Here is a 19369-nt window from a genome sequence, read left to right on the forward strand (position 1 = left end):
TTGGGTGGAAATGGGGCTGGGGCAGGTGACCGGGAGATTAGAAACATTTCCTGAATCCTCCAGCACCTGGCTGTTTCCCCAATTTCTTCCAAGCAGGTTCTTGAGCACTGACGGTCTCTCCCATCTTTCCCTTCTTTTCCTTCCGCGGAAGGGAGAAGTCACTTGCTTCCGTTTCTTCAGATGATTGACAAGGAGGTCCTTGTCAGTCCAGCTCCCACCCACACAGACACTCCCCCCCACCCCCGCCAGGTGATCCAGCCTTCCATTCTGAAAGCAGGGAATCCAGGGGTACCTAGAGGTTGCACTGTAGAACAGGAATGTGGGAGAGGCTCCTCGTCTAGCCAAGGGAGCAGAGGAGGCAGGGAAGGTGTGAGAGTGTGGACAGATATACTAGTTTGGTTTCCCTTTGGTGTCTGCTCTTCAGTCACCCCCAAACTGAGGGCACCAGGCTAAAGCACGGTCATTCCATCAGGACTGATCAAGCCGCCACTGTGCCCCCAGCGCTGGGTCCACTTCAGAGCCGCCCACGAGCAAGATAGCCTGGCCCCCGGGGCGCCCAGTCAGATGAGGGGGGAAAACACACCAGGAAGCAAAGGCCGTGAGTTTCAAGGAGGGCATTGACGAGGCACTGCCAGCAAGAATCGTCAGAGGGACAGTTCATTGCTGGGGTGTTCATGAAAGCCCGCTCTGAGGAAGGGACGTTTAAAGATGAGTCCTGAACAGTCCCACGTGAGCTGGAGAAAGAGAACTAGCCTTCCAGGCAGGGGGACGACAAGGACAAAGGTGCTCTCAGTAGTGAGAATGAGTTGCATTCCAGGAAGGGACAGAAGGGTTGGGGGGCTTCCTAAGAGTGCTGCGGGGGGACACAGAAGGACATGTTATCAGGTGAATTTGCAGCCCATTTCCATACCAACCAGGAAGACCATGGGAAGTCTGCTGCCCAAACAGAATTAGCCAGAGCTTTGAGTATCTGGAGCATTGTGGAGGAAAAAAACAAAACAAAACCCAACACAGAACAGCTGACTCCGTTTGCTTCAGTTCTTAGGCAAGAATTCAATTCAATTCTTCCTCAGCCTTGGGCTCCATGACCAGAAATATGTGGGTGACTTATCATCTCACAGGACAAAAGCGGGGGCTGTGATTTGCAGAACAGACGCACATGTAGATGCAGTTCCTTCCCAAATGCTCACTCACTCAAGCCCCCAGAATCGAGATCGCCTTCACTGCCCTCGCTGCCGGGCTGCCCTGGAGAAAAGTCTGATAAGAACGGATTACTTCCCAGCCCAGGGAAGTGAATCTGGCAACAACATCCACCCGAGGCTGGTGGGGAATTAGGCGGAGGCATGTGGGGCAGGGTTGCATCATTGAAGTGTCATCTTGACTTTATTTAAAATGTTGCTATTTTCATCATCTGGAATTTTTTGCATCATTTTGGCCTTTCCAGCACTGCAGTAAAATATAGTATGTGTCGCGATTTCCGCATCTGGGACGTTTCCTTAAATTTTGGACTCCAGGTGAGGGCCCTACTCTCCTCACCCTAATCTTGGCCCCCTTGTGCCATTCATGCTTATCAGGGGTGCCTTCATAACCATGCCCACTCGGGTTCTGGAAGTTTCCCTGCGCCCACACACAACTTCCCCTGAAATGGAATAACGCTGGAGACGTGTCTACACCCAGCAGCAGGAAAAACATGACCGCACTACGAATGTCAAACATGCAGTTAGTGGCCCACACACATGACCCCAGTGACCGTGACCTCTGACCTATTTGGATCTCCTGCCGCCGGCTGGGGGCTGCCCATCCGCTGGAAGCTGGTACTGTACAAGCTTCTGTTTCTCACTGTGTCAGATGGTCCGCAAATGTCAAAGAGGGGAGAAAAAGCCGAATTTCCATAAGTTAGCTTGAGCCAGGAGCTAGCAGTGGGTGGGGGGCTATCTCGGCCAGTCTCTGGAGGAAAGGAGGCTTGAATCTCTGTAACGTGAGGCCAGTAGAGCAAGCAGGGCGGGGTCTTTGCAGATCCGAGTGTCTGCTCTGGACCAGGTGCTGTGGGCGGAGGGCGAGATCAGGTCTGCAGAGACCCGTATGTGGGGCTAAGGTATTTGGACTTTATCTGCCAGGGGATGGGGAATCTGTGGAGTTTAGGAAAGATCTGATGCAAACTGCTTCCGAAGTTGGATTACAGAGAGGAGAGTGGAGGGACATCCCTGGCGGTCCAGGAGTTGGGACTCTGCGTTTCACTGCAGGGGGCACGGGTCCGATCAGGGAACTGGGATCCCTCGTGCCACGTGGTGCAGCAAAAAAAAGAGAGGAGAGCGGAGACTGAGACAAATCGGGCGGAGAGAGTCGGTATGTGACAGAAAAGAAGTTATTAGGGTACCCCGACAAGGGGTCCGTGCTGGAGAGAAGGGGAGACCCCCCCATACCACACACTTCCGGGAAGGGAGACGTTCGTTCAGGAACTCGTGGAGTCACCTGCTTTTAAGAAAGGTGGCCTAGGGCTTCCCTGGTGGCGCAGTGGTTGAGAGTCCGCCTTCCGATGCAGGGGACGCGGGTTCGTGCCCCGGTCCGGGAGGATCCCACGTGCCGCGGAGCGGCTGGGCCCGTGAGCCATGGCCGCTGAGCCTGCGCGTCCGGAGTCTGTGCTCCGCAACGGGAGAGGCCACAACAGTGAGAGGCCCGCGTACCGCAAAAAAAAAAAAAAAAGAAAGAAAGGTGACCTAGAATGGTCCCAAGCTCCATGGGGCTCACCCAGCATCCCGGCATCAGGGGGGCTTTCCCAGGCTGCTTTGTAAGTGGGAGAGAGAAAGGCCAGAGGATGAAGGGGAAGGGCACAGAGGAGAAAAGGCTTTTTCATGGAGAGCCATTCGCCACTTGTTCCGAGCAGCAGTGAAGAACATTCATGAAGTGGGGCTGTGCCTTCAGGGACGGCTGACAAAGGCCTCTGCTCACACACTGTCTCACCCTGGAACCCCACAAGCTACACTGACACTCCAGATGCATGCGTATTACTTCTAATTTAAAATAAAGGAGATCAATCCATGGAGGCTCAGAGAGGTTAAGTGACTTGCCTGTGGTCACACAGCTACTAAGCAGAAAGGCAGAGTGGACGTGGGGGAAAGCTGTCAACGGGTACTAATGTATCGTGAAACGGGGGAGGCAAGACTTAGGTCCCAATGCCTGACAAAGCGGCATTTCTGTGACCTGCACAGAAAGTACCGAAGCAAACGGCCCATCTGGGGAGCACGTTGAAGACCCCAAAGGACCAGGCTGAACTAGAGGCAAAGATCCTGCTCATGTGACATGGTGATTGTTCACGGATCACCTCCTGCTCTTGCCAACTGCACTGGAAGTCCCCTGAGGACAGGGCTTGGCAATCCTGTTTCCTGGTCGGCTGTGCACACCACACACAGGAATCTGAGTAATTGTACTTACGCGACGCACCCAGAAGGGCCCTAGTCACTCACATAGCAGTCCCTGGGGAGGTGGTGGCCGGTTTATTTAATCAGATCTGTATAGTTCCCCATAGTTCCTCAATGGTTGACATCATATTCTGGAAAGATTAGCAGAATATGGAGAATTACATCACCTTTAGAGATGAGAAAATGGAAGCACAGAGAGGGTAAGCGTTTTGCCTAAACTCACACAGCAGAGCCCATTCTTAAAATCCTCATCTGGGACCTGTCTTTGTTATCATTCAAGAGTCTGTCTGAAACAAGGAGCTGTCCCTTTGCGGGGGCCAAAGTCAAAACCCACCGAAAAGCCCCTTCTCCTCCCAATGAGAATGCAGGGCCTGTGGGCAGATCAGAGCTGTCTGCTCTTATTTCAGGAGCCTCTGTCAAATTCCAGATGGGGAGCTCTTGCTGGCAGGAATGGGGTGCACCCCTGGGTGGGGTGATGGGGCCCATGAGGCACAGGTTCGCCTCACCGCTGGGTGTGGTCACAGCTTTAAATACTGCCTACCCCCCAGGAGAGCTCCCACTCGAAGGAAAGGGGATCTCTGGCTGTCCGCATGCTCAGCTGCCTGGGTTTGAACCCCAGCCCCGTGTGATTTGGGCGATTTGCGCACCCTCTCTGTGCCTAAGCACCCCCGTCTATAAAGCGGGGATGTTAATAAAGGGGTTAAATGAGGATTAAATCTACTGGGATTAAATATAAGTACAACTAGAGACCGCTTCCAGGCCTGCCAGTGCCAGGCTGAGCCCTCGGCACAACGCCAGCGAACACGCTCCAGGCTTGGCCCGCCTGCGCTCTGAGTCCCAGCACCTCACTTCCTCTCTAGGTAAAGTGACCAAAGTAATTAACATATTAAATACATATGTGTGCATGTGTAATCAATATATCAACATATAATCAATATATTGAATATATATGTATATAAGCACACACACGCATACACATACATATATATATATTTTTTTTTTTTAAAAGAGAAGGTGAAATGCGAGCTACGTCTTTATCTTTTATGTGCAAAGTGCACAGATATTGTCTACCATTAGGGAATCCAGGAAATAACAGTAATCAAACATTATTTAGTTGTTTTTTTTTTTTTTTTTTTTTGCAGTGCGCGGGCCTCTCACCGCTGAGGCCTCTCCCGTTGCGGGCTGTGGCCTCTCCCGTTGCAGAGCACAGGCTCCGAACGCGCAGGCCCAGCAGCCATGGCTCACGGGCCCAGCCGCTCCGCGGCACGTGGGATCCTCCCGGACCGGGGCACGAACCCGCGTCCCCTGCATCGGCAGGCGGACTCTCAACCACTGCGCCACCAGGGAAGCCCCTCCATTATTTAATTTTTGAAGGTAGCCACCAGGATTTAATTGGAGTTCAGAGAGGCAGAGGGCTGAGAGGTGAGAAACAGTTGCTTTGGTATCATAAACTCTGGACAAATCCCATTAGATTTTTTTTTAATTGAAGTAGAGTTGATTTACAATGTTGTGTTAATTTCTGCTGTACAGCAAAGTGATTCAGTTTTACATATATATATATATATATATATATATATATATATATATACGCTTTTTTCATATTCTTTTCCATGATGGTTTATCACAGGATATTGAATGTAGTTCCCTGTGCTCTACAATAGGACCTTGTTGCTTATCCATCCTGTACATACTAGTTTACATCTGCTGACCCCAAACTCCCAGTCCATCCCTCCTCACCCCCCTCCCCCTTGGCAAGCACAAGTCTGTTCTCTGTCTGTGAGTCTGTTTCTCCCATTAGATTTGTTCCCAAGGGCATGGGATCCAGTGGAATAGGTTTTCAGTGAGAGGCCCGGTACCATACAATGACAATGATATTCGGGCTGTGAGTCCAGCCAGGCCCAGCCCGGGGCCCTGGCCAGTGGGTGCCCTGCCCACCCCTGCTGGCCATCTGGCCTGAGAGTTTTCCATAGCGCCCTTGCTCAGTCCTCAGCGCAAGCTACAGGTGTCCCCGCCGGGACATAGCTTCACCAGTGACTCACCTCTTCATTTTTAGTACGTCCTCTGAGCCCGCGGCTCTGTCTCTGCAGCAGCTGTCTGTCTGGGGGTCAGGGCCTGCTCTGACCTCACCGCCCTCGGGCCCGTGCACAGAGGGCAGGGACCGAGGTCCGCACTAGGAGAGGGAAGTGAGGACAAAATGCATCCAGAGCGTATCTGGACCCGGGACTGCGTTCTTCTGCTGACCTTCGAATGCATGGGTCTGGACCAGCCTCAGGATCCTCAATGCCTTGAGCGAGATCATTAAAACTCTGCTTTAAGGGTCTGCGGGCTGCCTTCCCAGCTTGGTATTTCTGCTGCTGTTCCCCTCTCTCCTTCCAGAAGGGGGTCGACCGCATCACTTCACAGCCACATGCAGAGGCGCCCACAGCTGAAAGGGTTTTTGCAGCTGTTAACTTACTGGTTCACACCTTCGGGTTTACGGAGCTTTTAGCTGAAAAGGCCTTTTCTGCCAGCCTCTCCCAAGCCTGAGTAAACAAAAAACCTATTTATGTCTTCAGAGCACTTAATTAAGGCAGGGCAGGGATAAAATCAGTGACAGCGTGTAGTAAAAACAGTCCTTTAAGTCAGGAGAAGGGGGGGTGGGGTCGGGCCAGCTGCGTGTTCTTGGGGAAGCCGTGTCCCCTTCCAATCTTTGTTTTGTAAAGTTGAAAGAATATCATGAAAGCCCAAACACCCTTCTCCTCCACACCTCAACTGTTAATGCAATGATATTATATAGCCTTGATTTCATATCAAAATTCCCCCAATTATCCCAAAGATGTCCTTGAAAGGGGCTTTGTTTTTCAATCTGGCGCCCAAGCATACGACGTTCTTAGTTGTCATTGCTGAGGGTCCGTTCTCCGGGGGTGTCTTGTGTTTCAGAACACCTTGGGAGCAGAAGCCCTGGCTGCCCTTTGTCTGGAAAGGTAGAGATAGTGTGTCCTTCCAAAGCAAAGTGTAGGCAGGCTTACTGTCCAGTATAAGAAAGATAATATCTCCCTCTGGTCCAGGGCGGGCAGGGTAAGATCAGGCAGGCATACTGTCCATTATAAAATACTTGGGTTCCTTCAACTCAAGGTTCCTCTGCTACAATGCACGGCACTGTGTGTGCGGGCGTCACCTGGCCTTCTTTGAGTGGCCCCGTGGGACCTGGGGCTCGGGAAAAATGGCACGAGAAAATGCTGGCAGTCTGTCTACTGCGAAGGCTGTGAGTCACGACATCCTCTGTCTCTGACCCCGGAATCTCCTGTGCTTTGCCAGGGCCCAGGCGACAGTGGCAGACTAACTTCTTAGCTGGCCGGGAAGGTGAAATCTCACATCTTTAGAGTGTTTGATAATCATTTTCAGACAAGAGCATGAGTCACTTCACACCCTCAATAGTCATTTCTCTTTTGTCCTTTCTTCTAGAATAATCCCTTGCCTTTCGGTCTGTCTAGGCACTGACCGTTTCAAAGCGTTCAGGCCAGTTGTTTTTCTGTTTGTTTTTTTGTTTGTTTTGGCCGTGCCGCGCGGCATGCAGGATCTAGTTCCCTGACCAGGGATCAAACCCGCGGCCCCTGCAATGGAAGCGCAGAGTCCTAACCACGAGACTGCCAGGGAAGTCCCAATACATTCATGTTTCTCTACCACTTTTGTTACCATTTTTTCAATTTAGGGGTTCACAGTTGTCTTGCTTACAAGCTGCACTTAAAAGAAAACGCAAATATCTTCAGGGTCTGACACGTGTGGGCCCGGGGCCCATGCACAGGGGACTAAACGCTGTGGAGGGCGGCCCCTTCTTCACGCCTCTCTTTTGGCGAATCTACGCAAGGCAAAACGTTTTGGGGTTTTCCAAATGTGGCACACCGTCCAGATGGGTTTCAAATGATTTTCTCTGGCTAGAAAGCATGATGTCACGTGAACTGGTGTGTGTGCGTGCCTGGATCCGTAATGCCAAAACATCACTTCTTGATGTAGAGGGTTTGGGGGATGAAAACGTTGTTATGCTGAGGAAAAATGTCCTCCTAGAAACACTACGGCCTTTCAAGAGCCGGCATGGCAAACACTCTTTAACTGGACAGTCGTTCTCAGCTACGTCTGAATAAAGAAGCAGACAGGATATCTGTGCACATTAAACATACGTAAGACTAAGTCTAACCTGGGTAGAGCCAAAGGGAAGCCAGAGTAACTAAGAGGGGTGCAGAGGAGAGAACAAACTCGGAGCTCTTTCTCTGCACCTCAGAGGGACCGAGGGAAAGCTGCCAGGGGCCCTGTATCTCCCCCGCGAGGGCCCCGGGGTGAGCACACTGTGGAGAAGGGCAAACAAATACCATTTCTATTCATTCCTGGAGGAAGACACAAGTCCGGACAGATTTTTTGGTTGTGTGGTTTGCGGCTGAAATGGAGACCAAGGGCATTGAGTAGGAAGCAATGGAAAGGCTCCAGGCTCCTGGCGTGATGCCCGGGGGCTCTGGGGAGGCAGAGTCTGGGTACCAGACTCGAGGGAGGGCATGGCTGTGGGCAGAGAGCTCAGCAAAGCTCCCGGTTCAGCCCCGAGACACTGAGGGAAAGGGAGAGGGCCTCTTGTCTGCTATCCCTTCAATCAGTAGTTATTAATTGAGCACCTGCTGTATGTGTGGCATTGGGGATACAGCCATGGACAAGTCAAACTTGGTCCCCATTCTTATGGAATTTCCAATCAGGGCTGAGATGGGTGGTAGAGAAAATAGTTCATCAGGATAACTTCAGAGACTTATGAATACTATACAAATACAATAGGATAGAGAATAACCAGTATGGAGCTGCTGTTGATGGGGTGGTGAGGGGAGTCAAGGAAGCCCCTTGGGTGGTGGGTTTGAATGGTGAAAGGAGCTGGCCCTGAGTAGAGCCTGAGGAAGGGCATTCCTCACAGAGGACACTGAAGGTGCGAAGGCCCTGAGGCCACCACAAACTTAAGGTGCTCTTTGTAAAGGGAAGAATGTAGAGAGAGACAACAGAGAGAAGACTGGGGGAAAATAAACAGAGAAAGGGAGACAAGATACAGGAGACGGAAGGGGGAAAGTGAAAGAGACCAGTTGTGAAGGACTGGAGGGAAAGGACAGGAAAATTCATGGAGGGTGTGGGGAAGAAAGCCACTGCCTACAAAGATGAATCAATGCATCGTGTGCACATGGGGGAAGGAAGAAGACGGGGTGCGTGCAAAGAAGGCCCACATCGCCTTCACTCCTGAATGACCCCTACTTGTCTCTGCCTGTGTGGACTTGGCATTTTTGCTGCCTTCGTGTGTGTTTAGTTCTTATTTCCCCAATTAGACTATGAACTTCACAAAGGCAGAGAGCATGCCTTGTAAATTTTTTCCCTCTTTCTGCACAGCACTTGCCACAATGCTCTGTATACTGTGGGCTCACTAACTATTGTTTGAACAAAGGGATGGATGAATGGATGGAATCTCAACCTAGACCGTGTCTCTCTGCAATTAGCCAGGCTGTTTATATTTTGCAAAGGTTTGGATAAATATTTTGCTCACGCACATGTGCCCACGTGGAGCACAAGAATGAACGTGCACTCTAGCTTAACTTAAAGAACATCTCTGGGGCTTCCCTGGTGGCGCAGTGGTTGAGAGTCCGCCTGCCGATGCAGGGGACACGGGTTCGTGCCCCAGTCCGGGAAGATCCCACGTGCCGCGGAGCGGCTGGGCCCGTGAGCCATGGCCGCTGAGCCTGCGCGTCCGGAGCCTGTGCTCCGCAACGGGAGAGGCCACAACAGGGAGAGGCCCGCGTACCGCAAAAAAAAAAAAAAAAAAAAAGAACATCTCTGACACTTGAGATTAGCAAGTTGGCAAACTGATGCTAGGAGGTTTGGGAAGAGGTAAGGATTACCTGCTACATCGGGTGAACATGGATGCCTGAGCCAGACACACCAGTGTTTAGCAGAGATGAACAAGAACAGGGAGGAGATTTCGAAAAGAAGAGGGGAAAGGAGGTTAAGTGCAGCAAGATTGCTAACGCTCACTAGTTTTGAAGTTCCACTCTTCTTCCAGGGAACAAGGCTGTACTATATTCCCCAGGCTTCTGGGCAGTTAGGTGTGGCCACAGGAGTGAGTTCCAGCTACTGGAATGTGGGTGGGATCCACGTGTGCTACTTCTAGGCCCAGTCTGTAGAACTTCTCCTGCACACCTTCTCCAGCCACTGGCTGAATTGAGAGGACTCCAAGGACCTAAAGGAGGGAGGAGCCACAGGACAGACGGAGCCTGGGTCCCTGAGTGACTGTATGGAGAAGAGCCTGCTGACTGACGGCTCTGCAGCCACTGAGATGTGGAGGTTGTTTGTTACAGCAGCTAACACTGCTTATCCTGACCCATTCAGAAGAGATGGGGAAGGTGAGAAGTAGGGCTTTTCCTTCACACAGAAGAATCCAGAAGAAGGAGCTCTCTCCTCAGTGGTATCTAGAGGCCAGCTACAGGGACATCGCCCAGGAGCATGAAACGCTTCTCCCTGTGACACCAGGGTAGTGGACAAGCCCAGGAAAGGAAGGACAGAAGGGCTTCATTTCCCACAGGTAACAGAACAGGGGCATCTGAAGTCAAGCCACTTGACATGGGGGCCACAAATTCCATATTTTATTTATTTATTTATTTATTTGCGGTATGCGGGCCTCCCACTGCTGTGGCCTCTCCCGTTGCGGAGCACAGGCTCCGGATGCGCAGGCTCAGCGGCCATGGCTCACGGGCCCAGCCGCTCCGCGGCATGTGGGATCTTCCCGGACCGGGGCACGAACCCACGTCCCCTGAATCGGCAGGTGGACTCTCAACCACTGCGCCACCAGGGAAGCCCAAATTCCATATTTTAAAAACAAGAGGAAAAAAAAGGTATGATAAACAAATAGGAAAAAAGAGGTTTAATTGGAACTTCATCCTGAAAAATAAATCTAAAATGATAAAAACTAAAAATAAGCCAAGTTCATTTTTATTTACCAAAGTGTGGTAACCGCTTTAATGCTTAGAGCAGACAAATGACCGAGGATGATTTTTTTCTTTTACTTTCTATGTTTTCCCCCCAAGAAAATTGTCTAAAAGCACGATTGACATCCTTCCCTTCACATTTGAACTTTTCACAGCCCTTGTAGTTCAGAGTTGATCTTTTGTTTTTTTTTTTTTTAAGTTCAAGGATTTAGTTCATTACAGCTCTATTTACAATAGCCAGGACATGGAAGCAACCTAAATGTCATAGACAGAGGAATGGATAAAGAAGATGTGGCACATATATACAATGGAATACTACTCAGCCATAAAAAGAAACAAAACTGAGTTATTTGTAGTGAGGTGGATGGACCTAGAGTCTGTCATACAGAGTGAAGTAAGTCAGAAAGAGAAAGACAAATACCGTATGCTAACACATATATATGGAATCTAAAAAAAAATGGTTCTAATGAACCTAGGGGCAGGACAGGAATAAAGACGCAGACGTAGAGAATGGACTTGAGGACGCGGGGAGGGGGAAGAGTAAGCTGGGAAGAAGTGAGAGAGTGGCATGGACATATATACACTACCAAATGTAAAATAGATAGCTAGTGGGAAGCAGCTGCATAGCACAGGGAGATCAGCTCGGTGCTTTGTGACCACCTAGAGGGGTGGGATAGGGAGGGTGGGAGGGAGACGCAAGAGGGCGGAAAAATGAGGATATATGTGTGTGTATAGCTGATTCACTTTGTTGTACAGCAGAAACTAACACAATATTGTAAAGCAATTCTACTCCAACAAAGATGTTAAAAAAAAAAGATGTGGTACATATATACAATGGAATACTACTCAGCCATTAAAAAGAAGAAAATAATGCCATTTGCAGCAACATGGATGGACCTAGAGATTATCATACTGAGTGAAGTAAGTCAGACAGAGAAAGACAAATATCTTGATATCACTTATATGTGGACTCTAAAAAAGTGGTACAAATGGACTTATTTACAAAACAGAAATAGAGTCACAGATGCAGAAAACAACTTAGCAGGGGGGAAAGTGGGGGAGGGAGGGAGATTGGGATTGACATATACACACAGTACTGCATATAAAACAGATAACTAATAAGGACCTACTGTAGAGCACAGGGAACCCTACTAAATACTCTGTAATGGTCTATATGGGAAAAGAATCTAAAAAAGAGTGGATAGATGTATAACTGATTGACTTTGCTGTACAGCAGAAACCAACGCAACACTGTAAATCAACTGTACTCCAAGAAAAATGTATAAATAAATAAATAGCAAAAAAAGTTCAAGGGTTTAGTTGCCATTTCCAAGGGCTTATGTGAATCCTTTCAAATTCCAGTCACAGTCCTGCAGGCGCGATTTAGTATCGCTGGGTGAAGTTGGATCAGCCACTGTCCCTCAGGTGACTGAGGATACAAGATGCTCTATCACCAACTTCACGCAGCAGATGGTTCCAAAGTGTGTGTCTTTCTTTGTTCCCTACAACAGCGGTCCCCAACCTTTTTGGTACCAGGGACCAGTTTCGTGGAAGACAATTCTTCCATGGACCGGGGGTGCGAATGATGGTTCAGGCGGTAATGCGAGCAATTCCGGGGGTGGGGGGGGGGTGGGGGATGGTTCACGCAGTAATGCGAGCGATGGTTCAGGAGGTAATGCAAAAATGGGGAGCGATTGGGAGCCGCCGATGAAGCTTCGTTCACTAGCCCACCGCTCACCTCCAGCTGTGCGGCCTGGTTCCTAACAGATCGCGGACCGGTACCAGGGGTTGGGGACCCCTGCCCTACAGGACGCGCTAAGCCAGGCCTCTGCAATTGCCACGCCCCACCTGAGGGACTTAAAGAAGTGGCATCTTGCAAGGGGGATCCCCTCCACGGAACTTTAAGCCACTTTGGCTTTGGAGCCACTGGCTGACATGAGCTGAGTTTGGAATGCTGAACCTGGATCTTCTGGAATGTTCCCAGGCTGCTGTTTACCCTGATTCTGGCCATCCACTGCATTTCCTACTACTGTTTTTCCAGCCCACTTAGCTATTCATGGGGAAAATATCACAGTGGGTAGAAAGTTTTTGCTCAAAAGCCAAACAAAGAGAAGAAAAACCAGGGCAAAGGGAAAGCAGCTTATTAAAAAAGAGACTTTGAGACATACCGAACGCTCTCGTTAAGCAAATAATTTCCCAGGGTTCCTTAACGTACAAAGAAACTCAGGAGCTGCAAAAATAATCCAAGTTCAAGAAAATACCCCCATTTCAGATTTGCTTTCTGTACATTCGCTAGAGTTTGCCCGTGGTGAGGCTCCTGGCACCTGCCAGGATCAAGGACCCCGGGAAGACTCTACTTTGAAGCCAGCTGGACAGAAAGCTGGACATCTGGAATCTCCTTAGAATCTCTCCTCTTGCCCGGACCCAAAAAAGCGGCTTCTCTATAGTCACCCTTTGTGCCTAGGTTTCTAATCAAAGAGGAAGTGGAGGGGGAGGAAATGTTTTTTCTTGGAACCAACAGCTGGAGTCTTCTTACCATTCGGGGCTCTGCTCAGATGTCACCTCCTCTGGATGCCTGCCCTGATTATTCTGCCTAATCGCCCCACCCTCCTCTCCCAGTCACTCTATTCGGGTACCTTGCTTTGCGGTCTCCATATAATGTATCGTCACCTAAAATTATGAGGTTCACTGTTTTGTGCCTCTCACGCTATTAGCTAGCAACGCCATGAAGGAACTTTCTCTGTTTTATGCACCAATCAATCCCTAGCCCCTGGAAAAATGCTGGGCACATAGTAGATGCTCAATAAAGGTTTGTTGAATTAAATTGAATCCTCACGTTAGAAACATTGAAGAAGAAATGGTAGAAAACATTATTGCATTCCAGAAGGACTGGACCCTACCTCCTGGGAGTTTCTTTACAGAAAAATGGATATATATGCTTTCTTTTTTTCCATAGGAGATGCAATGAATGCAACTCTTGTGCAAAGCATGGCATGAAATAACCAGGGTCATTGTGAAGAACACAATGAGATAATTGTGTAAAGTATTAATACTTAACGGAGCGTCTGGTATATTGTGAGTGTTCAGTGAATATTGGCACTTAATAACTCATACTGAGCTCAAGGTCAACTAAGTTCTGTCTTTTCCACAAGTGCTATTATAAATTCATATCTTCCATTTCCAGTCCTTCTGTTTTTTTAAGATGTGGTTTGATCTCTGTACAATTCATCTTACTATGCTTTGCTCAAAGCATTACATCATTCATCAGACTGTTCTTCCCAGCTTTGTATCATTTTTTAATGTGATCAGCACATCTTTGAAGGTCTTGTGAAAAACCACTCATAAAAATGTTGAGGTGAATGAGACAATGGAATATTATTCAGCGCCGAAAAGAAACGGGCCACGAAAAAGACATGGAGGAACCTCAAAAGCATATTACTAAGTGAAAGAAGCTGATCTGAAAAGGCTACATATGGTATGATTCTAACTATATGACACTCTGAACAAGGCAAAACTATGGAGACAGTAAAGGGATCTGTGGTTGCCAGGAGTTGGGGGGAGGGGCTGAATAGGTGGGGCACAGGGGAATTTGAGGGCAGTGAAGCTATTCTGTATAATAGTGTAAAGGTGGGTACACGACCTTATACATTTGTTAAAACCCGTAGAACCATACAACAAAAAAGAGTGAATCTTAATGGGCTTTAGTTAATAAAAAGAGACCAATACTGAGTCATCGATTGTCACAAAGGTACTGCTCTAGTGCAATATGTTAATAACAGGGGAGGCTGTGGGGAGAAGACAGGGTAGGTGGTGCACTCTCTGTACTTTTGCTCTATTTCCTCTAACCCTAAGACTGCCCTATATAATAGCTTTTTAATTTTTAACAAATGCCTTCTCTACCTAAGGAGTCTGGGTTTGAATTCTGTCTCTGCCACCGACTCCACCGTCACCTCTAGTCATCACTTGGACAAGTTACTTAACCTCTCTGAGCCTCAGTTTCCTTGTCTGTAAGATGGGGATCATAATAGCATCTACCACATAGGGCTGTTCTTAGAACTGAGTGGGCTGGTACGTGAAAAGTACCGAGAACAGTGGTTGGTGCAGAAGCGTTCTGTAAGTGCTACATAAGTGTTAGCTGATATTATTATTATTATTATTGCCATCATCGCAGGGATACACTAGAAGCGTCAATGGTAATTGTAACTTGAGTTAATTAGAGGAAGAACAGAGCTGGTTGGGGCACCACGGATCAGCACCCCCCCAATCAGACAGAACCCCAGGACACTGGCTGTCGACAGTGCCAAGTTCTCTCCACCTGAAAAATCATTAAACGTGCGCAGTGCCAATTTCCTTCCGGGCTAAGCCAGTTGGGAAACCATTGGTGTCTGGTTCTCTTCATCAAGAGAGTAAGCTTTTGCAGTCCTCCTGGGGAGAAGGTTTGAGGTTAGGAAGCCCCAGCACCCCATTCCCTTTGGCTGAAGGGGGCCAAGCACTTGTTCACTTCAGAGCAAGGTTCTCAATGGGCTGCAGCGGTGGGAAGAGTAGAATCCCATGATGACGCAGGGCAGGCGGGCTCAGGCACCATGACCCAAGCCGGTTGCTTTGCACCCCTCTTCTCTGCCACCTCCCGTCACCTCGACCCACCGCATCACCTCGCAGGCTCCGCCCAGCTCCGCGCAGGCGCAGTGGGGCTGCTCTGACCTCAGGGCACTGCTCAGACGTCTGGGTGCTTCCCTGGGGTTTCTCACACGTGTAGGGACCTGCCTGGCCCTTGCGCATTTGAAACCCGAGAGTGTGGGGCATTCAGATCCACGGGGTCACCAGTGGGGACAGATGCTGATGCAGGAGCACTGCCCCTTCCCATCCTCCCGGGGGACAGTTGTGAGGCTGCCTCTCATAAGAATGTCCTACAGGACAGAGCTCCGGCTGATAAGGACGGCACCCCTCCTGCCCTTCTCCCTCAGTTCTGTTCCCTGGGACCACAGTTGCAAACAAACCACCTTCTTGCAAGCCTGAAGCTCTGCCTTAGGACTGAACCCAGGCTAAGACACTGGCTGTCTGCAGGTGGCATCTAATCTATCCCCACCTCTCATGCATGAATGTGGTCCACAGACGCGCGCGCGCGCGCGCGCACACACACACACACACACACACACACACACACACACACACACACACACCACTGCTGTGTTCCCATCACCCTCCCAAACGCCATCCACAGGGAAAGGATCTCCCCAGCAACAGCCATGAAGAACCAAAGGACCCAGTCCCCAGGGGTGGAGTCGGATGTGCTCTGTGCTGTCTGCAACACGCTAGCAGCACCCGAGGGGCTGGGTGCAAGTCAGCTGGGACATGGAGGTTTCTGGGGGCGGGGAGGGGTGATGTCTGGTGGAAGAGCTGCAGACGTGCACCCCTAAATTACAATATTTTCCTTCTCGAGGCGGAATGAATGCAGCCTCAGACAGAAGCTGCCCTGCAGCTGTTTGCGGCCGGGGCCCCGGGGCAGGCCAGTGACTTTGACAAGGGGGATTGGGATGGAACCTGACAAAGGGACCACTGTCTCTGAGGGAACTTGACATGAGCCCGGCAGAGCCAAGCGGCGGGAGTTTGCACAGCTGCGGCTGGAAGCAAACATGTACTTTTAGCTGACCTGGGCCCGTGGCTTCGTGCATTAAACCTGACACTTTCCAGATGTCCGGCGCCCTCCCTCTGGCACCGTCCACAGCACCAGGTCCCCGGGTCCACACGCACTCCCGACGCGGCCCTGTCAATGCCGCATTGTGCTGGGAACCCCGGGCCTCTCCTGCGAACTCTGCACCCCGAACTGAAAGCGAGTCCCCCAGCCTGAGCGGGAGATTTACAAGCTGGATTTCAAACTAGTTCAAGTTCAAAGTCAGCTCGGCAGCAGGTGCCACTCTGACTGCCATCACTCTTCACGCCTGGCTCCAGGCTGGGAGGCAAGGGGACACTGAGCATGCCTTCCAGAGGGTTCTTTTCAACCTGCCTTAGGGTGAACCCCAAGATTTCCACCACCAAGGGGGAGGCTCAGCTGGAGTTTGGAGGTACAGGCGGGTATCCCGACATGGCCACTGCCTCTCAGTCCCACCTGGGCTGAAGGAAAGCACGTGACCCTGATACATGGACACAGGCAGGCCACTTGGGGACCCCAGCTGCCGTGGGCACCCCAGGAGAGGGGGTCACAAACCCACACCATGGCACGAGCCTTCTCCAGCACCATCCGTTCTGGAAATTACACCACTCAGCAGTCCTAACTGGAGGGTAGGGGTAACAGATGCTCTAGGGCACTACAGTGATGGAGGCCAAGTGACAGAGGCATGACAGAGGTGGGCGGGACACTTGGACATTCTCTTGGGCAGGAGGTGACTTGCTTGGCTGGGGGACTCCCCCGCCGTGGCGTCTCTGAACTCAGGCAGGAGAAGCTGGGCTGGACCCCCAAGTCCACGGAGGGTGTGGCCCCGCTGCTGGGCACAGATACAAGAGGAACCATTGTCCCACCTGCTCGTGGTCGAGGAAGAGGGTAAAATGAGGTGGCCGGTGGCGGGGAGAGGGCTTTGCTGAGTCGACAGGGCCGACTCACAGGGTATTTTTCCTCCTGGGACAAACCTGAGGAATTGAGGACACACTTGCTCAGGGGAGCCAGAAAGGGCACCCGGAGGCTCCGAGGCCCCAGAGCTCACCCCTCAGGCAACCCCAGGAAGCAGCGAGCAGCCTTCAATTCCTTTCCTTATTAAAGCATTTATTAATGTGGGCTCTTCCATGGGCTCTGAGTGTAGAGAGCATCATTTCTCTGCATCTTCATTTTTACTGGGGTACAGTTTTCACATGTAGGGAGCACACATCTCAAAGGTCCAGCTCTGTGCATTCTTACATATGTGTACACTCCGTGACCGCCGGCCAGGTTCAGATGTAGAAGATGTCACCCCGAGGGCTCCCTCAAGCCCCCTCCCAGTCAGTAACCCCAGAGAGCCCTCCACATGGACTTTTATCATCACTGACCACTTTTGCCTAAAGATGAACTAAGATTCATCGTTTTGTCTCAAGGCAGAGAGACTGACAGCTTGGTGAAATGTAAATGGTGTCATATAACATGTCACCTTGATTAACCCTTCATTTGTTTTTTTCCCCTTTCTTCTTCCTGGTCTCCTTTTCCATTTCTGACACCATGGAGGACGAGGCGATGGGGAAGGGGGCGGGCTGTTTTGGGTCTTGTCGTCTCGCGGGGTCATCTGCTGATGGATTACTGGGCCACGTAACCATCAGCCACAATACCTCAGAGGGGCCAGCTGAGTGACCTGGCCGGGCTCGCTCACGTGTCTGGAGGTCAGGTGGCCACTGGCTGCTCTGGGTTGACCTTGGTGGGGAGTTGACCTTGGTGGGCTAGCCTGGGCATGTTCTGCAAGTGGAAACCTGCAAGACCCCTTGAGGTCTGGCCCGGGAACTGCTTCACTATCATATCTACCTCATTTCTATTGGCCAAAGCCCAGAGTTAGAATAGGAAAGCACCACAGTGTTCCAAAGCGAAGAGCTCATGACCTGATCACCCCAAAGACCCCGCTCCCAACACCATCACATTGGGGGTTAGGGTTCCAGCCTATGAACATTGGGGGGACACAAACGTTCAGTCTATAGCAGTCATGGTGCAAGGGAGTGTCTGGATCCTTGAAGATAATCATCAAAGAGGGTCTTTATTAATTGAGGAGGGGGGTTAAGCCTTTTATCTCCACTAACTTCTGGGGAAGAAGGAAGGGGGTGCCCTCAGAACTCACCGCAGCATTCCTGGGCCTCCCCATCGGCTGCGAGGCCCCCGGTTGTGAGTCCTGAAGCTCTGTTCCTTTTGTTCCGTGGTGCGGAGCCCTGGCGTGGGCTGGGTCCCTGTCCTCCCGGGGGAGGCCGTGTCCCGGAGGCCCCGGGGAACCACTATCCCGGCTCCCTGTTCTCCACTCCTCTGGTTTCTGCAGATCTGACCTCATTTCCATCCGCCCTGTGAACTGGTCCATTCTCCTACCCACAGCCTGATCACACACTCCACCTGTCTGGTTACCTCCACAGCTCTGAATCCTCCCTTTGTGGAGCTGGTGGGGAAAGGAGCTCTTTGGAGCACCAGAGAGACGCTCTCTGAGCCCTGCCTGAGGATAGCAAGTATGGGCTTGGTGTCTTCCGGGAAAGGAATGAACAAAAAGAAATCCGGAGCCGTGGCTCTCAGACCGGGAGAGGTCGGGTGGCCCGGCGCACTCCTGGCCACGGGAGGAGATGCCAAGGAAGGGCCCTGTGATGCAGCTGGCAGCCTGGACAGCATCCACGAGTGTGAGCTCCTGTGGCCGGGGCGTCTGAGAAGTGCAGCCCAATTAAACACTGAGGTTCTGGGGACTTGCCTGGCGGTCCAGCGGTTAGGAATCTGCAGGGGGCACAGGTTTGATCCCTGGTCAGGGAACTAAGATGCTGCATGCCGCACGGCATGGCCAAAAAAACAAAAACAAAAACAAAACATTGAGGTTCTTGGAAGTGTAAGCTGGTGAGATGAATTCCCCATGAGTTAGTACACACTCACACACGTGCACATACACGTGCACACAGAGGGAGACAAGTAATAGGCAAAGAAGAGCCCTGTAGTGGATTGAATTGTGTCCCCCCAGAGAAAGGTCCTAACCCCAGGGACCTATGAGTGTGACCTTATTTGGAAATAGGGTCTTGCAGACGTGATCAAGCAAAGACGAGGTCGCCCTGGAGTGGGGTGGGCCTAACCCTAATGTCAGGCGTGTTCAGGAGAAGGTCAGAAGACAGACATACAGAGGAGGAGGCCGTGTGCAGATGGGGGCAGAGACCAGAGTGACGCGCCTACCAGCCGAGGGGCCCGGGGATGGCCAGTGCCACCAGAAGGTGGGGGAGAGGCCTGGGACAGATCCTTCCCTGGAGGCCAGAGGGACTGGCCCTACCCACTACCTTGATTTCAGA

This window comes from Grampus griseus (assembly GCF_964374135.1).
Source record: "Grampus griseus genome assembly, chromosome: 12".
NCBI classification, from domain to species: Eukaryota; Metazoa; Chordata; class Mammalia; order Artiodactyla; family Delphinidae; genus Grampus; species Grampus griseus.